This window comes from Myotis lucifugus, unplaced genomic scaffold (assembly GCF_000147115.1).
Source record: "Myotis lucifugus unplaced genomic scaffold, Myoluc2.0 scaffold_81, whole genome shotgun sequence".
Lineage (NCBI taxonomy): Eukaryota > Metazoa > Chordata > Mammalia > Chiroptera > Vespertilionidae > Myotis > Myotis lucifugus.
This window is the reverse complement of record NW_005871129.1, coordinates 2,892,408-2,918,577: the sequence shown is the minus strand read 5'-3', so window position 1 is coordinate 2,918,577 and position 26,170 is coordinate 2,892,408. Positions and strand designations below refer to the sequence as shown.

The following is a 26,170-nucleotide window of genomic DNA, read 5'->3' as shown; positions in this document are numbered from 1 at the left end:
TTCCTCAAAGAATGGGAACACATATAATTATCTGTTTAGTTGGCTGCCATTTTTTACTAATGATAAAATCTAAAAAATATGCAATTATTTGACTAGTCCAATATTGTGCAACAGGCCATTGGGTAAAGAGGAATGAGCTCTGAGCAGAGTTTGATCTCCAGTTTTGGGCCCTATAAAATAGTCTGTTTGTCCTGGTTGGTTTGGCTCAGTTGTTAGAGTGTCAGCCTGTGGACCAAAGTGTCACAGGTTCTATTCCTAGTCAAGGGCATGTACCTCAGTTGCAGTTTCCATCCTGATCCTGGTTGGGCACATGCAGGAAGCAGCCAATCACCAATCCATGTGTCTTTCTCTCTCTCTCTCTCTCTCTCTCCCTCCTTTCCTCCCGCCCTCCCCTCCTCTCTTCCTTCCACACTCTCTCTAAAGATCAATGGAAAAAATATCCACAGTTGAGGATTTAAAAAATAGTCTATTTGGCTTTATTAAACACACACACACACAAACACACACACACACACACACACACACACACACACCTGTGATGTCTTTACAGTGAACCACCTTGTTATTACTTGAAGCTGTTTGGCTGGACTTAGCAGTTCTATGAGCATATGTTGCTCTGTGATAAAGTTCAAGTAAGTGGGAATGAAAATAAAGTTGTAACTAGATTACTATGACAAATATTTCAGGGCTTTATTTTTTTTTCTTCTTCTTCTATTTTTATTTGAAAAAGGTATAGCAGGTCATGGGGCTGTGTTAGTATTTTTACAATCTGCACTCCCAAGAAACCAATCACAAGTTTACAATAAAACTGACCTTGCAATGGGGGTTGGGAGTATATTTGTGGAATTTCACTTTTAAGAAAAAGAAAAGTATTTATGACTTGAAACAACTGAAGATTGGGAAGTATAATTCTCAAATTAGTGTGCTATCCTTATTAGGGTGCATTATAACAGCAGTTTTTAAAATACTGATCTGTACTGTGGAAAGATAAACTATTTTAGGGTAAGCTGCTTTTTGCATTTACTATTTGTTTATATAGCATTACTGTTTTATGAAAGCTTTGGGACTGATTTATAAAGATAGGGATCTGTCATGAAGTAGTAAAAAAGAGAAGTTGAATTAGAAAATCTGTTTCAAATATAAAAATGCCCAATTATAAGCATATAGATAAACAGACTGTGACTGACACTCCAATTTGGTGCTCAGTTCCAGAAAACTGGAATTGAGGTTCTGGAAAAAGCAAATATGCTATTACTATATAGTTCATAATACTGAACAGACATACATATACCAGTTTTTAGAGGAAATACAGATTTCTTTAGCCCTAAGTTCTAAAATGCATCATGTGGGTTTTTACATATTGGGTATTAATTTATATACTAGAAAGAGTCCTAAATTACAATTTTCACATACTATTCAGTATTAAATTTCATAAGTATTTTTATATGACATTCAAACCCCCTGATAGGGGCACAATATTAAAATGTCTTTCAGCAAAGTTGATTCTGTGAGAGGCAAAATGATTGTAATTCAAATGCATATGCTTATAGTAGCTGACTTTGATCTCTAATAAAAGGCAAAGTACTGAGAACATGATGACTTATACATGTTTTCCCTAAACACACTTCTTGTCTTTGACCAGTAGGATGGCAGAACATCCACATTTTTCTTTTCTGATGACCTGTGGTGATGGCATGACAGAAGTAATTTGTACCTGGAAATATTGAAAGGCCTAATTAATAGTCACCATTTTCAGCCAGTTGATCAGTGGTTCTAAGTGACATGGTGGACTTTCTCTGGGAGTCTATGTGGTGTTTAACATAGACAAATGATTTTAATTATTTACCTAAAATAATGTTTTTGTTTTTCATGGAATTAATGTTGAGCTCTTATTTTTTCAACTATTTAGATATTAGGACAATGTTGGTTTCCCCTCTGATTTTGTTTGAAATCATTATGATAGTAAAAATCACATTATCAGTATTTAAAAGTATACCTTTGGTTTTTATTATCTTTTTCAGTTTCCTATTAAAATGTTCTCTCCATCCTTTTATATATTACAGTGGTGTCCTGTACAAAGTTAATATACTGGTTGCATTTTGCACAATGGATATGATGATTAATACTTATCTTAACCTATTTACTCATAAAGATACTTGGAATGGTAAACTCTGAAGCCACTCTTACTGAAGTAAATAGCTATGGTGTCCTAACAACAGAAGACTTTTAGCCTTACACACAGACACACACATACACTCACTCACCTGCGCCCTACAGTGAAGTGACATACCCCCAGCTGCAGTATTGGCAAAGCGGGTGTGGGTAGCCCAGTGCACACAGCAGCTGGAAGGGCATGGTGAAAAGCACAGAATCGAGAGCCGGACTTGTGATGTTCAAATTCATCTCTACCTTTTGGTTGTGTGACTTTGGCAGATTTTTTTACTCTTCAGTGCTTCTGTTTCCTCATCTGTAAAAGGCAATATCAATAGCAGCTACCGTAAGAATGAGTGTCCAGCTTAAATATTTAGTGTATGTAAACTACTTAAAAATGTTTGATCCTTAGTGAACACTCATCAAATGTTAGCAATTATTTATGGTGGTAGTAGCAGTAATAGCAGTAGTACTAGAAATGAAGGAAAAGATCATCCCTATTTTAAGAGAAGAATTTAGATATTACAGTTCAGTTGTCATGGCTAGATTAACTGGGGTTGGATTACAAATCAAGGTTAAGAACATAAAATAAATTATTTAATAAAAAAATAATTGTAAATTGTCCTCAGGTCATCAAATTGGAGTCAGAAATACAGAGTTGGGATTTGGGGTGGATGAAGTAGGAAGAGCGGTCAGACACAAAACAGATACAAGTCTCATTACTGAGCTAAGGACCGGACCCCAGGGAGTGAAGAGGCACTTACAAAGCTAGTTTATGTATGGGATGCAGGCATAGGGATCATAGCAAGGAACCTGGGAAGTGAGAGCATGAAGCAATAGGGAAGCATCTTTAGGCTCTGGGTATTTGTAAGGCCACAGATACTGATCTTCAGTATGAACAACAGTCCCTGAGCCCCCTAATATCTGCTTATATTTAATCCACTTTCTCCCTCAGTCTGACTCTAACTTGCTCAAAAACCACAGTGCATAGAACCATTTCCTAAAATCTTGCTACTGATAAGCCAGTGTTTTTGCTTGTATGTGTGTACGTCATCTGAGTTTTATTATCAGCAGAACAAAGAGAAAGGAGAATGGTGAAAAAAGGCGAACAATGTCAATGTGGGTTATTAAACCCTTTTGGAGCAGTCCATAAAATTCAAAGTATTTTCTTCCTGTTCATTTCAAAGCTTTACCATCTACAGTTACACCTTTCTGGGTTTTTAAAAAGACAGCAACATCCTAAAATGAAACCACTTCTTAATTTTTAAAACAATTTAACAAATTCATAAGTCATAAACTGTCCTTCCATGTCATTTCCTCCATTCAGCTCTTCATACGCTTTTAGCTGATTTTATACTACTTTTAAGAGCAGCTGTGTATAAGCAGCTGGAGCACAAGTTGGCTAGTAAATGCGTGCTATATAGATATTTAATACCCTTCAGTGCTTTATCAGGCTTTACAACCTCTCATTAGTTAAACCACAGAACACCCAAGCACATTAGATAATTATTTCTTTCCCCCCCATTTCACAGAAAAGGAAACTGGGCATGAGAATGATTTTCTACTGGATTTTAATGGTGAGATGAAGATGTGTATAAGCTGAACATTGGGTTTGTGGAAAATGTGCTATCTGGTGAGATGGTAACTCCTGAGGGCTCTGGCAATGAGAAGTATGATAACATATCTGCCTGTATTAGCCAAGGATTATAATATGACTAACAACATGCTACTTTCTTCAGGGTTAGAAACAGTCTGTGTCTATTATGGACACGATTCTCTACCCAACAGTTCCTGCTCAACTGCTTGGAAAACACTCCCCAGAAGAATAATGATCAGTTAGTTGTTCAGTGTCATTATCTTAATCAAGTCTCATTGTATTTCATATTTTCATTGAAAATTTGATGGAATTTATGTCTATTAGTGTTTCCAGAGATGTAAAATAGGCAGAGAAGCAAATTCCTTAATGGATATATTTCATTACAGAATTATGTGTTAAATTAGAGAAATAATCAGTTGCAGAGGGATTGGTCATTGATCACTGTTTCAGGGGACCTGTTCAAGTAATCACAAGACCATGGTAAATACATTAATATTTGATCCTTAGCATAATTTCTGCCCTTATTTATAGCTTTGCACAGAAAAACTATGGAAATAATCAGAAGAGAAAGAGCATTTGTATCAAAATACTTATCAAAGTAGAGTAAACTTGTTTCTTATATGAAATTTAAAGGAACCTACTGGTCTGGTTGATTTAAACTGTTGAGTGGTGTTGCTGAGGCCAGAATTTCATGTTCCATTTATATATGGGCTGGTTAATTTCCCCTGGGGAAAATCCAGCACACTTTTCTGCTTATGTAGTCTGTATCTCCAATCCCAGTTAGTCATCTTCCCAGGAGTTAGGCTGGCGATCTTGTATGGAGGTGGTGAGATCTCCCTACTAAGAGATATAAGGAGATGATATGGTTCCTGTTAGAGGTATTGGTGGAATTTCTACCTGAAGGATTTGATATTGGGTCATTTCTAAGCCAATTCAACAAAAAGCTAAGCATTAACTGAGGAATACTACCGTTCATTAGGTGGACATCTTTAGTGACTGAGTCCAGTGTCTTAATCAGGTCAGAATTTTTTTAAAAAGTCATTGTTATGATTAATATCATGGTCACAAATATTTGTAATTCTAGCAAGATATTAAATGGTTAGGGATTGTGAGGATTTCAATGCATAAAATATGACATAGGATTTATAAAGTTTATATGGGGATGATATATATATATATGATTTTTGTAAAGTAATAAGAGTAGCATACAGAGGTCAGAACTATTTTTCAAGTGATTTCTGCTCATACACATGCCTTGTATTTTGTAAAGAAGAAAATGAGCTAATCAATAAGTCATAAATATTAGAGGCAGTGCAAGAGTTTGGAGGAGCAAGTTTGGATTGGCTAACGGAGGATTCTAGTGAAAACTTTCGAAAGTAGGATAAAAGTGAAAGATGTGTTATGCAGAGAGAATGTCGATAATACATGGTGGAAGTTAAAAACCAGATTCTGTATTATTGTTCCATTTACTTTTTAAATTTGGCACATAAGAAAAGTGTGTACGCATGTGCAGAGAACGTGCTGTGTGGCTGTGTATGCGCTGATGCATGCTGTACATTTTGAAGAGATCTGCCTTCATTTGGAAGTTTGAAATAGAAATGCAGAAAAATACACTTTGTCCCTTACAGTGTGATACGTGATTTAATCTTCTAAAAGCTCCATAAAAGAGATATTATTATTCAGAAGATTTAGTGTGTGCCAGTATCCCTTGTTTCCTTAACATAAAAAAGCATTCCCCTTTTTAAAAAGCGTTAAAACAAACTTTTCCCTTTTTTACTAAATTCCATCAGTGTACAGAGTTAAACTTAATTCCATTTTAAACATTCTCCATCTTTATCAATAATGTGATTTGTTTTACCCAAGCAGTTTATTTAACACTTTATTAAAGTTCTTGCTTTGTGGATATAACCATAAATTTTTGAAATCCACCTGTAGTTTCCCCTGCTTATGATAAACCTTTTCTTTAAAATGATCTTTTTGAGATTAAGACATCAGAAGGCATTACTTGTACTTCAGTGGGATAGTAGGCCACAAGAGCGAGATTGGTATCTGAAATATACTTAAGTTTGAATTCTCACTTGGATTATTCTTAAAGTATATTGAATCAGTTAGGCTGCTGTGAACTGTTAGTAATGTAAATTCTGATAAAAATGGCAGAAGCAGTTAGAGTATGTCTTATCTCAAGAATTTTTCACTGCTCAAAGATTGATTGTTAAATAACACTGTATTGAACACAGGGGTGCATATATTTTTTCATATTAGTGTTTTGGGTTACTTCAGCTATATTCCCAAAAGTGGAATCGCTGGTGTTATTTACAATAGCCAAGATCTGGAAGCACCCCAAGTGCACATCAGCAGAGGAGTGGATAAAAAAGTGGTACATTTACACAATAGAATACTAATCGTCCATACAAAAGAAGGAAATCTTAACTTTTGGGGCAGCATGGAGGGACCTGGAAAGTATTATACTAAGTGAAATAAACCAGTCAGAGCAATACAAGTGCTGTGTCACATGATTTCATTTATATGTGGAATTTAAAGAACAAAATAAACCACACGTACACACCAAAGGGAACAGAATCCTAGAGACACAGAATAGCCTGACAGCTGTCAGAGGGGTGGGGAGTTGGGAGGTTGGGTGGAAAAGTTGAAGGGATTAAAAAACACACACATAGACAAGACAATAGCATGGGGAGTAGGGAAGGTATAAGAGGGCAAAGGGGGGATAAATTGGGCAGAAGGAGACTTGACTTTAGGTGGTGAGCAGTCAGGGCAGTATGCCGATGATGTGTTATTGAGTTGTACACTGGAAACCTGTATGGTTTTATTAATGTCACCCCAGTAAGTTAAATTATAAAAAAGAGAACAAAAAAATTATGCCACTAACAAACGATTGTTGATTGAACCATATCCCTGATGCCTTTCTACCTCTCTGCTCTGCCATCTTTGGTGTATTAGCTTTTCCCTCAGGTTATTTTCCATCATGGTTGCAGGAAGGCTGACAGTGTGACTTAAGGCTATGTGTTTTGTTTTGTTTTGTACATATCCAATGACAGACAGATAGACCTATTTCCTAATGATGAAATATAAACCCTGTCTGTTACTGAACTGGCCCAGATTAATAGCAGTACCCCTGTTAATGCCATACACTGGATAGATCAGAGTAATCAAGATCATGGGAAAGATATATGAACAAGTTGTGTGTTGAAAAGAGGAAAAAAATTATTCAATTTTGTCTGTAAGCATATATGCATTTTTTAAAAATCTAGTATCAGTTACTCTGATATCAATTCTAGATTTTCTATAGGATCTTTGAGTATGAGAGGAAGTTATATTAAAAGGCAAATAAAAGCATTAACAATGAAAGGAACATAGGTGAGGTTTTTATTTTATTTTTATTGTTTTCAGAGAGGAAGGGAGAGAGAGAGATAGAAACATCAATGACAAGAGAAAATCATTGATCAGCTGCCTCCTGCAGGCCCTCCTCCTTCCCCTCCCCACTGGGCCTGCAACTCAGACATGTGCCCTGACCTGGAATCGAACTGTGACCTCCTGGTTCATAGGTCGACTCTGAACTGCTGAGCCATGCCAGTCAGGCATTTATTTTATTTTTTTCTTGTGAAAGGAAACAACCAGGTAAAAGCCTCAGTCCTAGCTGTGATTTATTTCAGTCATCAGCCACGTTTATATTAACGACAGTAGCTGTATGTTCTAGTTAAGTGTTAAAGAAACTTATGTACCAAAGAAAGTAATAATCTCCAAATAGTTATTTAGTTCATGAACATCAGTTATAACTTTTTTAAAAAACTGAAAGAACATATTTAAAAAGTGATCATATCTAAATTTGATCACACAAAAATTCTGCATTTAAAACAAATAATTTTAATTCTAGCAACAATTTAAAATATTCCCTGTGCCCATTGATAGAAAGATAATTTTACCAGTCTATAAAGATTTCTTAACAGCAGTTATCTAAACCTTCATCTTTATTCTCCCCAGAGAAAATAAGTTGAATAGATTTCCATAACATAGAAATTGGAATAAGTGATCATATAAATAGACTTTCAGTGGTCTGAGTAATCTATGCTACCTTCTCCAAATACATATTTTGGAGGTTTTTTGAAATGTGAAGAAAATGTTTTGTTTATTTGTTTTTAGTGGTGACTTGCTTTTGCTAAAATTTATTATTAATCCATATCCCGTAATGTCATATTTAGTATTTACATGTGGTTGTTGCAAAAAGAATCCACAAATAACTGCATATTTTTAATTGAAATTGTTTTCAGTTTTACGTTTAATTTAAAATTAAAAAAAAAATGATGGATGGCGAATGCTTTCAGTGGTTCTCAACCTTCTGGCCCTTTAAATACAGTTCCTCATGTTGTGACCCAACCATAAAATTATTTTCGTTGCTACTTCATAACTGTAATATTGCTACTGTTATGAATCATAATGTAAATATCTGATAAGCAGGATGGTCTTAGGCGACCCCTGTGAAAGGGGTCGCGACCCACAGGTTGAGAACCACTGCTTTAAGTGGATGGAAATAAAGAAAGCTGAATAGCCTTAACACCCTGATTTGCAGTACAGGAGTAAAATTCCCGGAACAGCAGTTGGTTGATAACTTTAGTCTATATAGACAGCATGAAGTCCATAAAATCCACATGTGATTTTAAAACTTTTAACTTTAATGACCTTCCTGTGTCATAACTCAGGCAGGCTGGAACATAATCTGTACCATTAAGGACCCAGCAGTGCTGATGGGTAAAGAAAACAAGGAAGGTAGGATACTGTGGAAGCAAGGGAGCAAGCCCAGGGAAACTGTAGGGCTGGCTCCTTATTGGGGAGCTAGTATGGGGTTACCCAGGAGAGTACAAAACGAGTAGCCAGGTATTTGCAGCATGCCAGCAAGCAGAGGGACAGGAGGTTTTAGAGAATCTGACAGTTTATAACAGAATTTTAGCCAGGCCTGGGAGTAAAACAAAAAATATTCTTCACCAACAAAAGAGACAAGATTTTATTTGTGTATGCATATATCACACACACACACACACACACACACACACACACACACACACACACACCACAGTGTTAAGTGGGCTGCTCTCAAATCAGGCCTCATGGACACAAGGTGTTAGGATGTGAAATCAGAAGCCTAGGCAACCTCTAGGTCATGCAAATGAAGATGGTAGCTGCTGCCTTAAGGGCATGTCCCGACCGACCATCCACTAATGCAAATGCTTAGGGCACTGGATCTCATAAAGAAAACTCTTAACTTCACCTTACCCACCAGTATTTTGTCCATAAAGATACTCCCTGCAGTGTTTGGGATGAGGTAAAAAATGATGAGATTGAGCTTCTAGATGAGGAGTATTGCTGCTTGGACAAGTAAATGTTGAGGGGTTGTTAAAGTTTATGTCACACCATTTGGCATCTCTATGATAATGTATGATATGTGTTTGACCTTCAGTTGGTATGGACCTCATTTTAGCTGGTCGTAAAAGAATGGTAAAGCTCTCTACCTCATTCAATTACAGACACTTGTTTGGAACAGGTTCTCTAATAAGAATCCTTTGCAAATACTTGTAAGTGATGGATGTCTAAAATTTTTTTAAAATATATTAAAATCATATTTTATTTTAAACTTTCATTATCTTATTAACATTTAAAGTGCTTATTACTTGAGAAATCTGCATAGAAATTTGAATAATTTTATGTAAAGCTCTTTTGCAAAACCATATGTGTGTGTGTGTGTGTGTGTGTGTATTTTTAAAGAAAATCAAGCAAAATTTACAGAGTATAATGCCTATTTTACTCTCTTGAAAAGAATAATATCTCTTACAGGAAATTTTCTAATTAGGGTTCTTTGAGAAATTCTCTTTTTAAAAATAACCATTTATCAGCATAAATTCACCCCTATGTTTTATTATAACAGTTATACAATGTACATTTCCTATCTGCCCTTAGGGAAAGAGTTAAATTTATATGCCCTTATAAAAGTGCAAGCATATTATCATTGATTGGCAGGCAGCACTTACTGTAACAGAGGCAGGAAACTCATCAAAATGGACAAAGAGGGTGTGCATGTATATGTTCTCCCTGAAGACCAAGACTAATTATAAAATTCACTACTTAGTGCCTGCTTTCTTTTGTTAATTCACATAATTTATTCATGAAATCCAGAAATATTTACTCATTATTTGTAGAATCTTGGCAGTTGTTCTTCATTTGGTTTAGGTACCAATAATGTACTCCCCCAGAAAACCGCATGATGAGTCAGTCATTTTCAGTAAACATTACTTCTCAATTGAAAATATAACTTCCTCCAGATGCTTGGTTCAAATAAAACCTGGCATTATACTAGTCTAGGCGTACATTTTGAGGCTATCAAAGTGGACTTATGGGAAGTCCTTTGATGAATAATGTTATTTTTAGAAAGCTTTACACTTTTAAACTCATGCATGGATGGGAATAGTCCGACTCTTCACCCAACCATACGTCTTGTTTGCTAGGGGCGCAGGAAGGTATGACTGGTAACATACAAGATTGGGAAGACATGGCCCTCCCTTCCCAAGGAAGCTGTGCCCTTGTGCAGTTTGTTGAGCCTGGTGCCAGAGCATGTGGCATTTACTGGGCACATGTGTCTTTGGATCAACCACTTGATCTCTCAGTCTTAGTTTTTCTTGTTGGTGAAATGGAGATAATTTTAAGATCAAAGTTATTATGTGCATAAAACTTTTTTACATGGAAATGTTAAAAACTATAAAACACCACATAAAGATATTAAATGTCCCAGAAAATCTTAGAAAAGGAAAGAAGTTATTATATACTCATAAAGTGCTTTAGTTTTTGTTATTGTAAAAGTATCTTAGAGATGCAGTTATTACCAATAGCAACTATTTATTGGGCAGATATTATATGCCAGGCGCTTTTCATTTTCAATTTAGATAACAATTTCAAAACTCTGTAAAGTTGGGATTGTGATTATCTGTACCCTGAAAATTAGGACCAGAGACTGCAAAAACTTAACGAAGGGATTCCAGCTGAAGTTCTGGTGGAGAAGTGAGGATTCAAACCTAGGCAGTCTAGTTTCACTGCTGTTCTGTTCAAGGTGACAGGATTTTGGAACATGAGAGTTTACATCGGGCTGCACTCTGGAAATGTGGCCTTTTAAAATCCAGCCTTGGAAAATGTGTAGAATTCTAACAGTGGAGATGGAATTCTGACAAGGGCTTTTCTGACTCTGGGAATTATGTGAAGGAAGCTTCAGGGGTGGGAAAGCTTTGGGCAGGGTTTGAAATGACTGGTCCAGTTGTCTGGTGAGAAGTGGAAAGGGAATGAATTATAGGTTCTGATAGTTGGATTAGATCAGATTGTAGAGTCTTAAATAACAGTGAATGGAGTTCGTGTTTGATTTAGTGGGCAACAGAGTCCTATAATCTGTGCTATATGTCACTTGCAATGAGAGAACCAACTTCAAAGCCAGAGATAGGGCACAACCTAAGGACCAATACTGGCAGACATGTGTGAGCCTGCCCATCTGAGTGCAGTCAGAGGGAAAGCAGAGCTGGGAGTTAGGGAGCAGGTATCTGCAAGGAAATCACCCAACAAGAGTAATTGTAAGAACCTGAGCCCCAGAGAGGCTCTAAATTCAGAAATATCAAGATGCCAAGCAAAGGAAAACATCAAGCTCAAACCTTCAACATTTGCAGTCTGTAGAATTACTGCTTGCTCTCAGGAAAGGAGGGGTTCTGGAATTTACAAATGGTGCCGACATGGAAGGGGAACAAATGATAGAGTTGTGTGTGTAGAAAAATTAATGTGAACATAGGATGTGAGATGGATAGAAGACATTGGAGTTAGAAGGAGTAGTTTAAGAAGAAATCTAGCTATGTTTTGGCAACTGAGTTATTTCATCTTGAGAGGTGGAGATAGTGACTCACATTCTTACTGGCTCACTATTGTTCTATTTTCTTTTCAGAAAAAAAGTCTCTTACAATGTAGAAATAATAATTAAAAATTTTCTTAAAACATTCTTATGATAGATTATTACTTACCCTCTGACTTTCAAGTCTTTTTTTTTGAGGACAATAGCATCAGTGTCTAATGTCTGACATATTGGTCAGAATAAAAATGCTATGTCTTTCCCATGTGTAGGAGTATATAATCTAGCATCATTTCCTGCCCAGTTCCATCAATTTCTTACATACAACTCACAAACTCTCCACAATCCCACACCCCCAGTTTTCATGAGCCTGAAACTTCAATGACAATGTTGCAGCACTGATGAGTGAAAGGTATTGGGAAGTCAATGTTATTGGGTTCCAATTCGGGGGCTAGTGCTAGGTAGCGCTATGCCTTTGGTTAAAAATATAAGGGAGGTATTTGCCTTCAATTCTCCAATTTAAGCCAGGGAAAGCATTGTCCATCCTTTCTTTTAAGTCAGTGAGAGCATACACAACATTGAGTCTATCTCCTATTGCCAGCCTGTACTTTAACAAAGGCAACAGTTCTGCTGCCTATAATATTCTTAGGACATAACTCTGAATTCAGAATGTTGAGCTTATTTGTGTAGATTTGGCCCTTTTCAAAAATTTTAGTGGAGGAAATTAGAAAAGAGAAATATGAGAACAAAGAAAAGAGAGTTAAAATAGATACTGCCATAGCAGCTGGTGGCAGATAAGTTTTGGCCTCAGTTTCTACATCAATAAAAGAAAGGAACTGAAGTAAGTGATTGCCAATGCCACTTCTAAATGTAAACTTCTAAAATTATGTATTTGACTATAATCAAAGTGTCCTGAGGTAGTGGATTAGGTTAGAAAGAGTCCAATTTTAACCAATAACTTGTAGGTGAAATGAAGAAATTTTTTAACTCTAATATTAGAAGATTGGATGAGCTCTTTATTAACACAGCCACTGTATAGGAGAACATATCTGTCAGTGATACATCTCATAAGTATTTAATTTCCAAAATATGTAATGTATTCATACAACTCAACACCAGGAAGACAAACAATCCAATTAAAAAATTGGCAAAGGACCTGAAAAGACGCTTCTCCAAAGAGGACATACAGATGGCCAAGAGACATATGAAAAAATGTCTAATATCAGTAATCATCGGAGAGATGCAAATTTACACCACATGTGATATCACCTCACACCTGTCATAATGGCTATCATCAATAAGTCAAGAAACAACAAGTGCTGGCGAGGATGTGGAGAAAAGGGAACCCTTGTGCACTGTTGGGAATGCAAACTGGTGCGGCCACTATGGAAAACAGCATTCAGTTACCTCAAAAAAGTAAAAATGGAACTGCCTTTTGACCCAGTGAGGCCCTTCTGAGAATATATTCTAAGAATCCCAAAACATCAATCAGAAATAATATGTGCACCCTTGTGTTCATAGCAGCATTGTTTATAATAGCCAATATCTGGAGGCAGCCCAAGTGCCAATCAGTAGATGAATGGATGAAAAAGCTGTGGTACATTTATACAATGGAATACTACAGGGCCATAAAAAGAAGGGCCTCTTATTTTTTGTGACAGCATGAATGGACCTGGAGATTATTATGCTAAATGAAGTAAAACAGTCTGAGGACGACATATACCATATGATCTCACTTATATATGTAATCTAATGAACAAAATAATCTGAGGAGCAAAATAGGACCAGAGGCATGAATACATGGAACAAACTGACAACTGTCAGAGGGGAGGGGAGAGGGGGGACTGGATGAAAGAAGATGAAAAGATTAGCTAAAGAACATATATGCATAACCCATGGACACAGACAGCAGTGAGGTGATGGCCAGAGGGAAGGTGGGGCAGAGGCTGGGTGGAGGTGGACAAACAGGGAGGAAAGGGGAGTGCCTGTAATAGTGGCAACAATAAAAATAAAATAAAGTTAGAAAAAATCTTTATCATGAATACAGTTAGAGAAACAAAGATCTATCTTAAAAAATAGTACTAACAGAATTTGCCTGTTCCTTGGAAAATTTTCTACAGCATCATTATTAACCCCACAACATCTGTACATCTACCTGTATATGCACATCTGCATTCATCTGAGGTAGTTTAGTTTTCATGTTGCTGAGGTGGTCCATGAAGACACATGAGTTTTCAAGGTTTTTCCCCCTATTCCTTTGAAGGGTATGTTTGTGTCCTCCACAAACATAGGGTAAAAAACATACAAACATACATTTCAAAAAATAGTCTTCAAAGTTATTTTTTCCTAGCAGCAAATTTCCATCTATATCTCTGTTTTCCTGTGAAATAAAACACAAACTACTAGGTGTGCAATATACTCATCATCAGTCAGATGGCAAATGTAGAGAGCAGCTCAGAGAAAGGAACTTGGCCCAAATCAATACCACCTGTAATGGAACTCCCACGCCGAAACCAGGACACAGGCATCCAGGAATCAAATGCTCTTCTATAATGGAGAGTGATTTCAGCAACTGAACACTCATCAAAAGTAAATGGATTTCTTAAGTGATAACAGAAAATAAAGAAAAAACAATAGGAGGAAGGGTTAAAAAAGCAAGACCCAAGCTAAAGTATATACAACTGCCATATCCCACATGAAAATGAACAGAATGCTTGACTTCATCTCATCTGTGCTTTGCTATTTGGAAAGTATAGGGTATTTGTGTATTATCTTTAATATTAATAAATATTTATCTAACACCTCATGTAGAAAACATTGGAAAGCTTTATAAATGCAATAAAGTATAAGAAAACATGTATCCTCATATGCCATGAACAAGTAAATGACAATCTGGGAATCTTTAATGAATAATTCTGGGTAAGTGCATATCAATGTGGAATGGGACAGTTAGCAAAATTATGTGTAAGATATTGGACTTGAAATGGTTCTTCAGATAACTTAAATTTCAGTAATATGAAATTGCCAAAATAGATGAATTAATACATATTCAATGGACTATAAAGATATAATTAATTATTGAATTATAATTATTGAGTTAATAAAATTATTGAATCCCTAGCAGGAGTTCCAAGTGGCTGACCATAATATTAGACTTTTGGACATTTCTATCAGTCATCACCATAGTTAAAAAATATTTATTAGACATATCTTCTGTCAACCACTTTTCTTGTTACAAGGGAGCATTGAACAAAATAGAAGAAAACTTGTAGCCATCTGAGAATTCACATTCTAATGGGAAGAGTTAGGTAATGATAATATAAACCACACACAAAAAAGTATGTGAGATGATAGTATATAGACAAAATAAAGCAATGAAGTGGCATAAAGAGTGCCAGGGAAGATTTTAGCACTGCATTTTAAAATAAGATGATAAGGGAAGATCTCAGTGAGAGGGTAGTATTTGAGCAAAGATGTGACTTGGTGAGAGAGCCAGCCAGCATGTATCTAGGGGGAGAGAAATCAACAGGGAAGGAAATTAAGAGCAAGGAACTGAGTGAGTTTGAGATATAGAAAGCAGTAACATCCAAAGTGAAAAAGTCAGGATTGAGAGTGGTTAGGAAATTCTATAGGTTTGTTTTATAAGTCATTATAAAGAATTTGACTGTTTTCTGAGTGAAAAAAAGAAGGCATTGGTGTATTTTGACCAAACAAGTACCTGACTTCTTTTTTCTCATTTTTAAAGGGGCAGGATGAAGGCAGCTTGGACCCATGCAGATGCGGTCAAAATTATGAGATGTGATTAGTTTCTTAATATATTTTGTTATAGCACATATAATTGCTGAAGGATTGGATACTGTGGTAGGAGAGGAAATGTGGAATTGGCATTATCCCAATATATTTGGTTTGAACAGAAAGGATGTAGTTGCAATTTACTGAGGCAGTTAAGACTATGGAAGAGTGCTTTAAAAAATTTTTTGAGGGATAGATCATGAACCCAGTTTTAGAAATACTGATTTGGAAGTTCCTTTCACTATCCAGGTGGAGTGGTTTAATAGATAGTTGGATAGTTAAGTCTATAATTCAAGGGAGAGGTCCAGGCTAGAGAAATACATTTAGGAGCAATCAGTCAGAGATGGTATTTAAGGCTATGGATCTAGATAAGGTCTCTGGTAGAGTGAGTGCTTCTCCAGTGGAAAAGGTCAAGGGCGGATCCTGGAAGCACTAACCATATGTAGGGTCACTGAAATGAGACAAAAGCAAAGGTGACTAAGATGGAATGACCAGGTAGGAAGGAGACAGCTAGGAGAATTAAAGTCTTGAAATATTATTTTTAGTATAATTTAAAAATATAATCCAAACTACCATAAATCTTGTAAAAATGAAGTATGCTTTCTTGTAATAGTAAAGATAGACTATAGCAGGCAACTGAGAATGGAAGTTAATGTGTGCCTTATAAGCTTTCCATAAAAGTGTAGAAACTTTTAGAAATTTGCTTCCAACTTCTTTTGAGCTTTTTGTTTTGTTTTTCAATATGTCAAGGAGTATATATAAACATGTGATGTTAAGGTCTTAGGAAACTTTGATTTGATTCTATTTCTATTGCTTCTATTTTATGTCTCAATTCTGTGTCTCAATATTTTGATAACTATAGAAAACATCTAATATTAGAAGCCTCTTCATTGTAGATTAATAAGAGATCAGATTGGGGGAAGGATTAGAACTATTGCAATAGGATGCCAAGAACTCTCTCTGTGTAAATACAATGCCCTCAAGGTGTTTCATGAAAACTCCGAGGAGCAGTTTGTATGTATTTGAGTGGGTGTGACCAAGTGAAAAAGAATATCACTTCATTTAGCTTGAGCTGCAGTTCCCTGCAATAGAGATGTTTTGAGAGAAACAGAAAAGCATAGAAAGCAAAAATGTTTATCCCCGGGCAAAGAGCAGGCTCGGTGATTTCTGAGCTAGCAATCAGAAAACAGTGTAATAAGTTGAAGGCTGATCTGTGATAAAAGACAAAAGGTAAAACCGCCTACCTAAGCTGTTTGGAGGCAGAATTGAGAGCTATGTATGTTTTGAAAGAGTTTTTAAATCGAAACCAAATATTTGCCTCTGAATTATATTAAATAATTATCAATCATATAGTTTTAGTTCAGTTTCAAAAAATGTTATAGTGTGTCTAATATCTTTATAAACTGGTTTTGATTTTATCTTTACTTAAAATTTTATGTTTTAATAAGTTAATACTAAACATGCATGTTTCTCATTTCATCATGACTATGAAAATACTCCAAGAGCAAATATGAATGAGACTCTTATCTGTGCTTTAATAAAACAGGGTTGGTTTGCCGCTTTGATACTCCATAGGGAACCGTTCAGCAGAGTGGCCAAGACTTGGCTTGGAAAGGGTAAGGATGCTGAGAGAGAATCTACCCCTCTCAGTGTGCACCTTGGGTCAATCTCTGGCATTTAAATTCACTGAGGGAGTGTTTTCTTCATATGTTTTCTGGATATCAAAAATGAGATCATCCTAGGCAAATTGGATATAACTTATAACAGAGAAAAACCATTGCCCTTTCTGGTTATGCTCACATAATTCCATGGATTCTGCTTCGCTCCTAAATGCAGGGCCAGTGTCTGTTTACAAAAATACAGTCTCATGAAGAGTAAGGTGAGGCAGGAATTTGGTCATATTTGTTTGTTTTCAGAAGAAAATTAGTGAATGAATCATGTATTTACTTATGTGACATCTAAGAATTGCTGTGATTTTGTGTTTTCTTCACCAAACTGTGACTTTCACTGTGGGCTCTTTGGAGGTGCTATATCACAGAGTTAATGCCAAGTCCCCATTCCCTGAAATATCAGTGGCTGTGATAGCAGTTTTTCTATTTATAGCACATGACCTTTGTATGTTTGATGCTCTTGATTCTGAAGTGATGGAAATATCAACAGATTGAGGTGGTTTGCCCAGTACAATGTAGCATATTTTATAGCCACCAACATGGGGAAAGTATAATCATTTTCTTTATTAAGAAGTCACAAATTCCATGTTGCCTTTAATTCCTTGTTTATAAATGATCACTAAATAGATTTGAAAACATTTAATAAATACAACTCTACTAACTATGAGTCTGGGCAGCTGGGAGTGGGAAACAGTCAAATTAGGAAGGCAGGAAGAGTTTCTGATTTACACTTATTGGTTCTAATTAGAACATCTTGAGATTGTGAGGCTGGAAAGAGATCAATGAAATGATACCCAGCAAGAAGTTAAAAATATATGCTGATAATTTACAAGGGAGTTTAGGAGTCGAGAAATAGATTGGGAGATGGCAGTTATATTCATCAGGTAGGACTGCCATAACAAAATACCACAGACTGGGTCCACAGATTGGGTGACTTATTTTATCACAGTTCTGGAGTTTGGAGTTCTGAGATCAGGGTGTCAGCATTGTCTGTTTCTGGGTGAGCTCTTTTTCTAGTTTGTAGATGGCTGCCTTCTCACTGTGTGCTCACATGGTATTTCCTCAATACTTAATGTGTGGAGAAAAAGAGCTCTCTGGTGTCCCTTCCTATAAGGACACTATTGGATCGAGCTCCACCCATATGTCCTCATCTTAACTACATCTGGGCCCTATCTCCAAAGACAGTCACACTGGGAGTTAGGGTTCCAACATAAGAATTTTGTTAGTATACAATTTAGTTCATAACAGTAGCCAAAGCCAAGGAGTAGGTGGAATCACTGACACTTTAAAGAAAGAGCAATGAATAGAGCACAGAGGATTTTTAGGGAAGCGAATATGTTCAGTATGAAAATGTAATGATAAATACATGGCATTATACATTTGTGCAAACCTATAGAATGCACAACACCAAGAGTGAATCTGGCAGTAAACTATGGATTTGGGGTTATTGTGATGTGTCAATGAGGGATGCTAATGGGGAGGACATGCCTGTGTGGAAGCAACAGGTGTGATACATCTGTGTACCTTTCTCTCAATTTTGAGGTGAACCTAAAACTGCTCTAAAAAATAAAGTCTTAAGCTTCATACTGCTAAATTGTCATTATTTCACCTTATTTGCAAATCCCTGGCAAAGCCCATTCATAGGCCTGTCTATATTTCACCTGACTCAGAGCTCATTCAATGAAGAAAGCCCTATCATCAATGAATTTATTGAAAAAAAAAATCAGCTGCACTTGTTGAAAATTGACTTGGCGATATCAGTTGGGCAAAATAAGAGGCTGACCAAAACCTTAAAAACAAAAACTGAGAAATGAGAAATTCATAAAGGATATGAAAATCTCTACCATATTCCTGGTGATCTAGAAGGCTACAGCCATTTGTAGAGCTGTGTGCATACCCAGGAAGTAATTCAAAAGGCCTTAAGTTTTTACCTTTAGTTGACCTTGAGGCTTTGCACAGCAGGAAGAGAATGTTAAGACAGAGTTTAAACATGCTTGAATTTTGAAGTCATGCCTCCAACACACACACAGAGCTCTAATTCAAAGATTTAGAAACTTACTATTCAATGCACTGAAAGAAATCTCTGACCAATCATTGGGTGCTCCCCAAGCTAAGTAGAAACTTAAATAGCTATGCATGACTTTGCAGAATTAGGAGATTCATTAAACAAATAGCATCAACACAAACTGTGAGGATAGAGGATTTGATTTGATAAATTGTAAAGTTTCAATTAGAAATATGACATACAGAAGGAAACAGGAGGGTATGGCTCATACACAAGTTAAACACACACACACACAGTCAAATGGAACTGTCCCTGAGGAAGCTCACTAGAGAAAGACTTTATGTAGGTAAGTATGCATAAATCCATCAAACTAAAGGAAATCATGTCTAATCAACTACAGGAAAGTATGAGAATAGTGTGTCACTAAATAAGGGAATATCAATAAAGAGAACAATGAAAAAAAATAACCAACTAGAAATTCTAAATTGAAAGTATGATAACTAAAATAAAAATTCACTAGGGGCCTTAGCAGATTTGAGCTAGCAGAAGAAATATTGTGTAATTGTAACAATAGATCTTTAGAGCTATTGATATCATGCAGCCATGTACCATAAATGTGAATAGAGGTTAGTTTGTGTTTGCTTGTTTGTTTTTAACTCTAGTGCATTTGCTCTGGTCACATTTGCTCTATGACAAATAACATTTTCTGAACTTGGACCTAGGGATGTGGTTATAACCAATAATTGATCAAATATATTTTATATTTTAAATGAGTATATAAATATATTTTATTAAGATCTGCCATATATAAGATATTATAATATACTATAAGCTAACCTTTGTTCTCAGAAATGAATCTTCATTTTAAAAGAGATAAGGTAAGCCCTGGCTGGTGTGGATCAGTGTTTAAAAAGTCCCTCCACCCCCATGAACCAAAGGGTCACAGGTTCAATTCCTTGTCAAGGCACATGTCCAGGTTGTGGGTTTGGTCCCTGGTCAGGGTGAGTTAAAGAGGCAACTGATGGATGTTTCTCTCTTACATTAATGCTTCTCTCTCTCCCTCTTTTTTTCTCTCTAGAATCAATTAAAAAAAATCCCACATATCCTCATGTGAGGATTTTTAAAAAAAGAACAAAGTTAATGTGTTTTCTCATTTAAAACCAGGGAATAATTATATATCTGTGTCACTGGACAATAGTGGAAACAATATGTAGAACTCAGTGGTTAGTGTATTCTTTCATTGGTATTTTTTGATTAATCATTTAATAATGACAACTGTATGTAAAGTAGAGATATAGTTTATACCCATTTACAAATACTCAACTGATGCTTACAGAATTTAAGGAACTTGCTCATGGTTACACCGGGAGCAAACACAGCGCTAGATTTTAAACTAAAGACTTCTTACTCCAGGACCTCTGTGTTTTGCCTATTTTGAACTTTTAAAGAATTTCATAAAGTAGTCACTGACTTTCATGCTTTTACCTGCGTAAACTTGGAAATGTCAACAAGCTATGAAAAGACCATTTCTCTCTCATCAACAGCCAATTCACCTCCTAATGTCATCCTTTCCAAGCCCAGCTCTCCATATTCTCTGCAGGCCAGATCTGTGGAAACTCAGATCTGGGAAAAGGAGAGGAAGAGGAGGAAGTTGAAGCGAGCACATTCCTGGAGTCTTCTCGTTCAGTTGTTGATTCTTTTGAGCACCAATAAAGTGAATCAAAGTGGAGGTAGAAGGCTGAAAAGAGAAGGCTGGTGTTCAAAGGCTTCACAGTCTGTAGTCAAGGCAGGCAGCGATTGTTGACTGCAGTTCTGTTCCTGTTAGAGATGCCTGTTGTTGCAGCCCTGCACCTCTTCTTCCCTAACTTGCCTAGAGTATACTGAAACCAACTTCCCTCTAATGGCTGTGTTAATTTATTCTCTATTGTACAAAGTCCCACTGTAAGGATTTGTGTATTATTTAGCTTTCACTATCTTATCAATAAAGAAAAAATAAGTTAGGAATAAAATGAAGCTGTTTTGTGCCAGATTTCCTGTTTGTAATTCATTAAAAACTTAAGGGCCTAAGTATATATTTCAGGAAAATATAACTTGGGGATAATTTGCAAAATCAACCAATGCAGTTCCTTGTGAGTCATGGAGGATAAATAATCTTATTTGAGATGAAGTTTGAAATAAAACTGAGGACTGTACCATTAATCTATTCAATGTACTTTATGTCTACAATAAATTAGGTACTGTTCTAGGCACTAGGTCTTAAAGTGAACAAGGTTAAAGGCCCTGATGTAAACAGTATAGGGAATATAGTCAATAATCTATAATGATAAAAGCATAATATGCTAATTAGACCAGAAGTCCTTCCATCCTTCTGAATGAAGCCGGGGCTGTGAGGGAAGCCTGGGTCTGGGGTGCTAGAGAAAGCCGGTGCCAGCAGCTGGGGGAAGGAAGGCCTACTCTTGCACTCTTGAATTTCATGCATCGGACCTCTAGTAATGTAATAGTAATAACCATGTATGGTGTCCTATGGGTACTAGACTTATTAGGGGGATCACTTCATAAGTTATATAAATGTCTAATGATTGAATCATTATGTGGTACACCTGAAACTCATGTAACATTATATGTCAAATGTATTGAGATAACAAAATAAATAAAAATAAAAGACTAAAGGCCCTGATTACATAGAGGCCCACTGGAGAAACAAAAGAGGATAACCCAGGAACTGCAGGAACCAAGGAATACTTTTTAGGTTGTAAAGGAACGTGAACCCAGACACTCAGCCCCAGTTCTGGAGCTCTCCCCGCTCCCATCTTCTCTTCTGGGATGTCCAGATCCTTTGTCCAAACTAAATATGTTTCCCTATGTGGCTTCCTTTCCCATTTCTAATGTTCTTAGGTAGAATTGCAGACAGAAGAAAAATTCTTCATTTGTATGGAATAAATTCTTGATGGTCTAACTAAGGGTCTTGAACTTGTTTTCCCATAGAAATATGATGGTTCTCTTCTTATTCAATATTCAATGAATATTTCAATCTGCTTCAATAGTAACTGCAGATTAAGTAGATTCTGTGAGTAAACTGATATGTATCTAAACCTACCAACACAGACACAATGTCAAGTAAATATATATCTATCTCTATCTCTATCTTTATCTCTATCTCTATCTCTATCATCTCTAATTATCTCTATCTCTATCATCATCTATATCTATCTATAACCACAAACTTTTATACACACATTAAGTATAATATATATTATTAAGATCATCTCTTCAGAAACAAATATTACATAAAAGAGTCCACATCACTGATTGCTGAATAATCCCATTTTCCAAGCCTTCACCATTGTGACCACCTAACACCCTTGCTTTCTTCCAGGTCTCTTTGCAGCGTACCCAGTTACCTGCTGCTCTCAGACTGTACCCTGTTATTTTCCATTTCTTGTTTTTGTCAGACTGTTCTCACTGTTAAGTTCTTATCATTTTGTATGAACCATGTTTTCCAAGTTCATATTAAAAGGAACTTTCTACACAAGTGTTTCCTCCTAATATCTGTCATCTCTCTTTTTTACGAATAATTATAAAATTCTGTTGTATTTATGTCAGGACTCTAATATACCATTTGGAGTGATAGTTTAGTTGTTTCCTAAACCCAGTATCTTCTCCATTTAACCATCATACTGATCATTTAAAAAGCAGGGATTATGTTTGGAACATCTCAATATCCCCCCAAAGTGCCTTGCACAGCGCTGCAAATTTAGGCGAACACTAGGTTACATTAATTCCAGAAAAACATCTCAGTGAACTCACACAGATTTTAAATCATTCACAGTTTACTTGATAGACATGGCTTTCAAGTCCTCCCTCTCTCCTTTTCTTTATTTTCCTTTGTAGTTCACTGCTGTACCTGGGACTACTTCTGTTTCTTTGTTATAATTATTAGATAGTAAATGTAAGAATTCAAGCAGGTTTTCTTTTTATCTTTGACCATGAAAGAGTTGTTAAATGTCATTGATTGACACCACATATTTGAAATGCATTTTAGGGAAGAAACCCTTGTTGGCAGAAAGTTGCCTGTGTAAATAATGCATCATAAGAAGCACCCTGCATAGTTTTGGTTGGGTTTAGCTGTACAGAAACCTTTAATCTATGACTTTCATTCTTGTTTACGATGTATACCAATTGCAAACATATTCATTTTTGAAAGATAAAATGTACCCAGCACATGGTCTTTGCCCCTTTCTCTAATCTTTTCTAAGCTATAAAAACATGAGATGTTTTCAAACCAAATATTGAGCCTATCTGACCACAAAATGGAGATCCCCCTTTAAATAAAAATGTGTTGATGGATTTTATTGTGTGCTGTTTAAACTGCTTTTCAACCATTAAATGTAGACACTTAAATACACTTAGAACTTAAAAATCAGTTTTTGTGGCATCAACTGTTCTATTTTGTTCTTTTATTTGCACAAGTATTATTAAACAGAGCCAAAGATAGCTTAGACCTAATTAATGGATAAGAAACTCATTTGTCAGTGACAGATTTTTACAACACCAGTACAAAGCCAAAATTTTTCATTTAAAAATGAATCTTATTTTCTGAAAATAAAGTGAAAATATATTTTGGTTTGCACAGACCAGACAGATAACTATTTTATGTGCACCTCTCTTAGTACCATTGTGTTGGTAAAGCATATTAAATTTAGAAAGGATGCTTTACCTTTAAAAATAAACCCAGCTGGAAAGCTTCTGCACAGCAGAAGAAATCATCAGCAAAATGAAAAAGGAGACCCTCATATAGGAGAACATATTTGCCAATGATACAGGTGATAGGGGGTTTATATCCAAAATATATAAGGAATTCACAACTTAACTAAAGGAAGACAAAGAATCCAATTTAAAAATGGGCAAAGGCCCTAATAGATACTTCTCCAAAGTGGACATACAGATGACCAAAAGACATATGAAAAAATGCTCAAAGTCACTAATCATCAGAGAGATCCAAATTAAAATGACAATGAGGAACCACCTCACACCTGTCAAGGCTACCACCAACAAATGAACAAACGACAAGTGCTGCTGAGGATGTGGAGAAAAGGGAACCCTAGTACACTGCTGGTGGGAATGCAGACTGGTGTACCCACTGTGGAAAGCAGTATGAAGTTTCCTAAAAAAATTAAAAATCAAATTGCCAATTGACCCAGTGACCCCACTTCTAGGAATATATCCTAAGAAACCTTCAGAGAGAATTCACAACAGCACATTTTACAATAAATAAGACCTGGAAATAACCCAAATGCCCATTAATAAGTGAATGGATAAAAAAGCTGTGGTATATTTGCATAATGGAATAGTATGCAGCTATGAAAAATAAGGACTTCTTACCTTTGAGACAGCATGGTTGGACCTGGAGAGCATTATACTAAGTGAAATAAGTCAGTCAGAGAAATATAAGTATCACATCATTTCACTCATAAGTGGAATCTAATGAACGAAATAAACTGATGAACAAAATAGATCCGGAGACATAGAAGCATCAAACGGCTGTGAAGGTGGGGGTCGGTGTGTGAGTGGGAAGAGATTAAGCAAAGAATTTATATGTCCATGCATGCATAACCCATAGACACAGACGATAAGGTGGTGAAGGCCTGGAGTGGGGAATGGGTGCAGGCAAAGGGGTCAATAGGGGGGAAAAGGGGACATCTCTAATATTTTAAACAATAAAGATTAAATAAATAAATAGATAGATAGATAAATAAATAGATAGATAAATCCAGCCTGAACCTGTAGATCTCTGGTGATCTAAAGTAGTTATAGGAACCAGATTTTTCACACTGGCCTTGTGATGTAACTCTCATGGTATCTTTATTTCTCTGTACATGTTTGATCCCATTAGATAAACTTTATATTCTTTAGTACAGATTTGGTGGGAGAACTGTTCTGATTGGCTGATTTAGGATTACTTTGTACACCTCTGGACCAATCAGTGACCACTTCTCTGTACAACAGACAAACCAATAGCATGAACAACAAAGCAAACAAAACAAATAGCTTAGCACTAGATGTACAAGGAGGCATCTTAGCTCCAGAGATATTACTCGGCAAGCATGATTGACATATCCTATGATCCATTCATTCATAATTAAATTTGAAAGTGGAAGCAATTATTTCACATTGATCTTTTGGACAATTAAAAACATGCCATTTATGAAGCATATTTTTATTACAGTAGTTAGCCCATGACTACACATTTGAAATATGCAAATTATACATTTTACATCTGGATAGAAAGTCAATAAAGTCCACTCTAAACTGCTAATAGTTTTGGAAAAATTGAAGGTGCTTAAACTCATAGTCTTACAACTATTTTTCTCACTGGTGGTATTAACCCCATCTAGCATTTAGTCCATGCCATACTTTCTATAATTTTATATTTCAAATGTGTGGACATTATCTTTAGTTCTTTTGAATGTATTTGGTATTTACGTAACCTGATCTCAAACTTCAAGCTATTCCTGAGGAGCAGTGAAGAAGTTTGGCTAAATGTTTCATGTTAAATATAATTAAAAGATTCTGGATTCAACAAAGTTAATTAATTGGTTTGTTTACCACAAGTCTTCTCAGAACCTTATATGTTAATGTAATTTGAGACTTGAAGAGAGGGTTAACCAACTGCCCTCCCCCTTTTTCTCTGAGAAAATCTCACTGGATTAGTGCTATGGAGTATTCACTTTGCCAAATGATATTTTTGTGCTTAATATCTTACATCTTTCAAACACATCTCCCTTGATGATTATAGATTTTTATGGAGTCTGATGGCTAGATTAGATGATTTATGACTATAACTGGCAGAGCACATGAGTGAACTCAAGATATTTTTTGAATTATCTGAGTAAATTCATATGAGGTGGCAAGGATAAGGGTCATTAACTTATTAACCAGGGGGAAAAATTGGAAAATTGATGGTGTCACTTGCTCAGGAGTTACAGTCCATTCACTGTTTGGGGCCATGCTTATGTCCTTAACTCTTTTAAATCTGAGTATTAACACCTTAACCAACGTTCTTCTTATAG

General features: G+C 36.0%; 1 protein-coding gene across 1 annotated transcript in view; it reads left to right on the top strand.

The window, feature by feature from the left end:
- The window catches only part of MDGA2 (MAM domain containing glycosylphosphatidylinositol anchor 2), a 905,340-nt gene that overhangs the window by 110,528 nt on the left and 768,642 nt on the right, over positions 1–26,170 (top strand). The gene's annotated exons all lie outside the window — the stretch shown is intronic.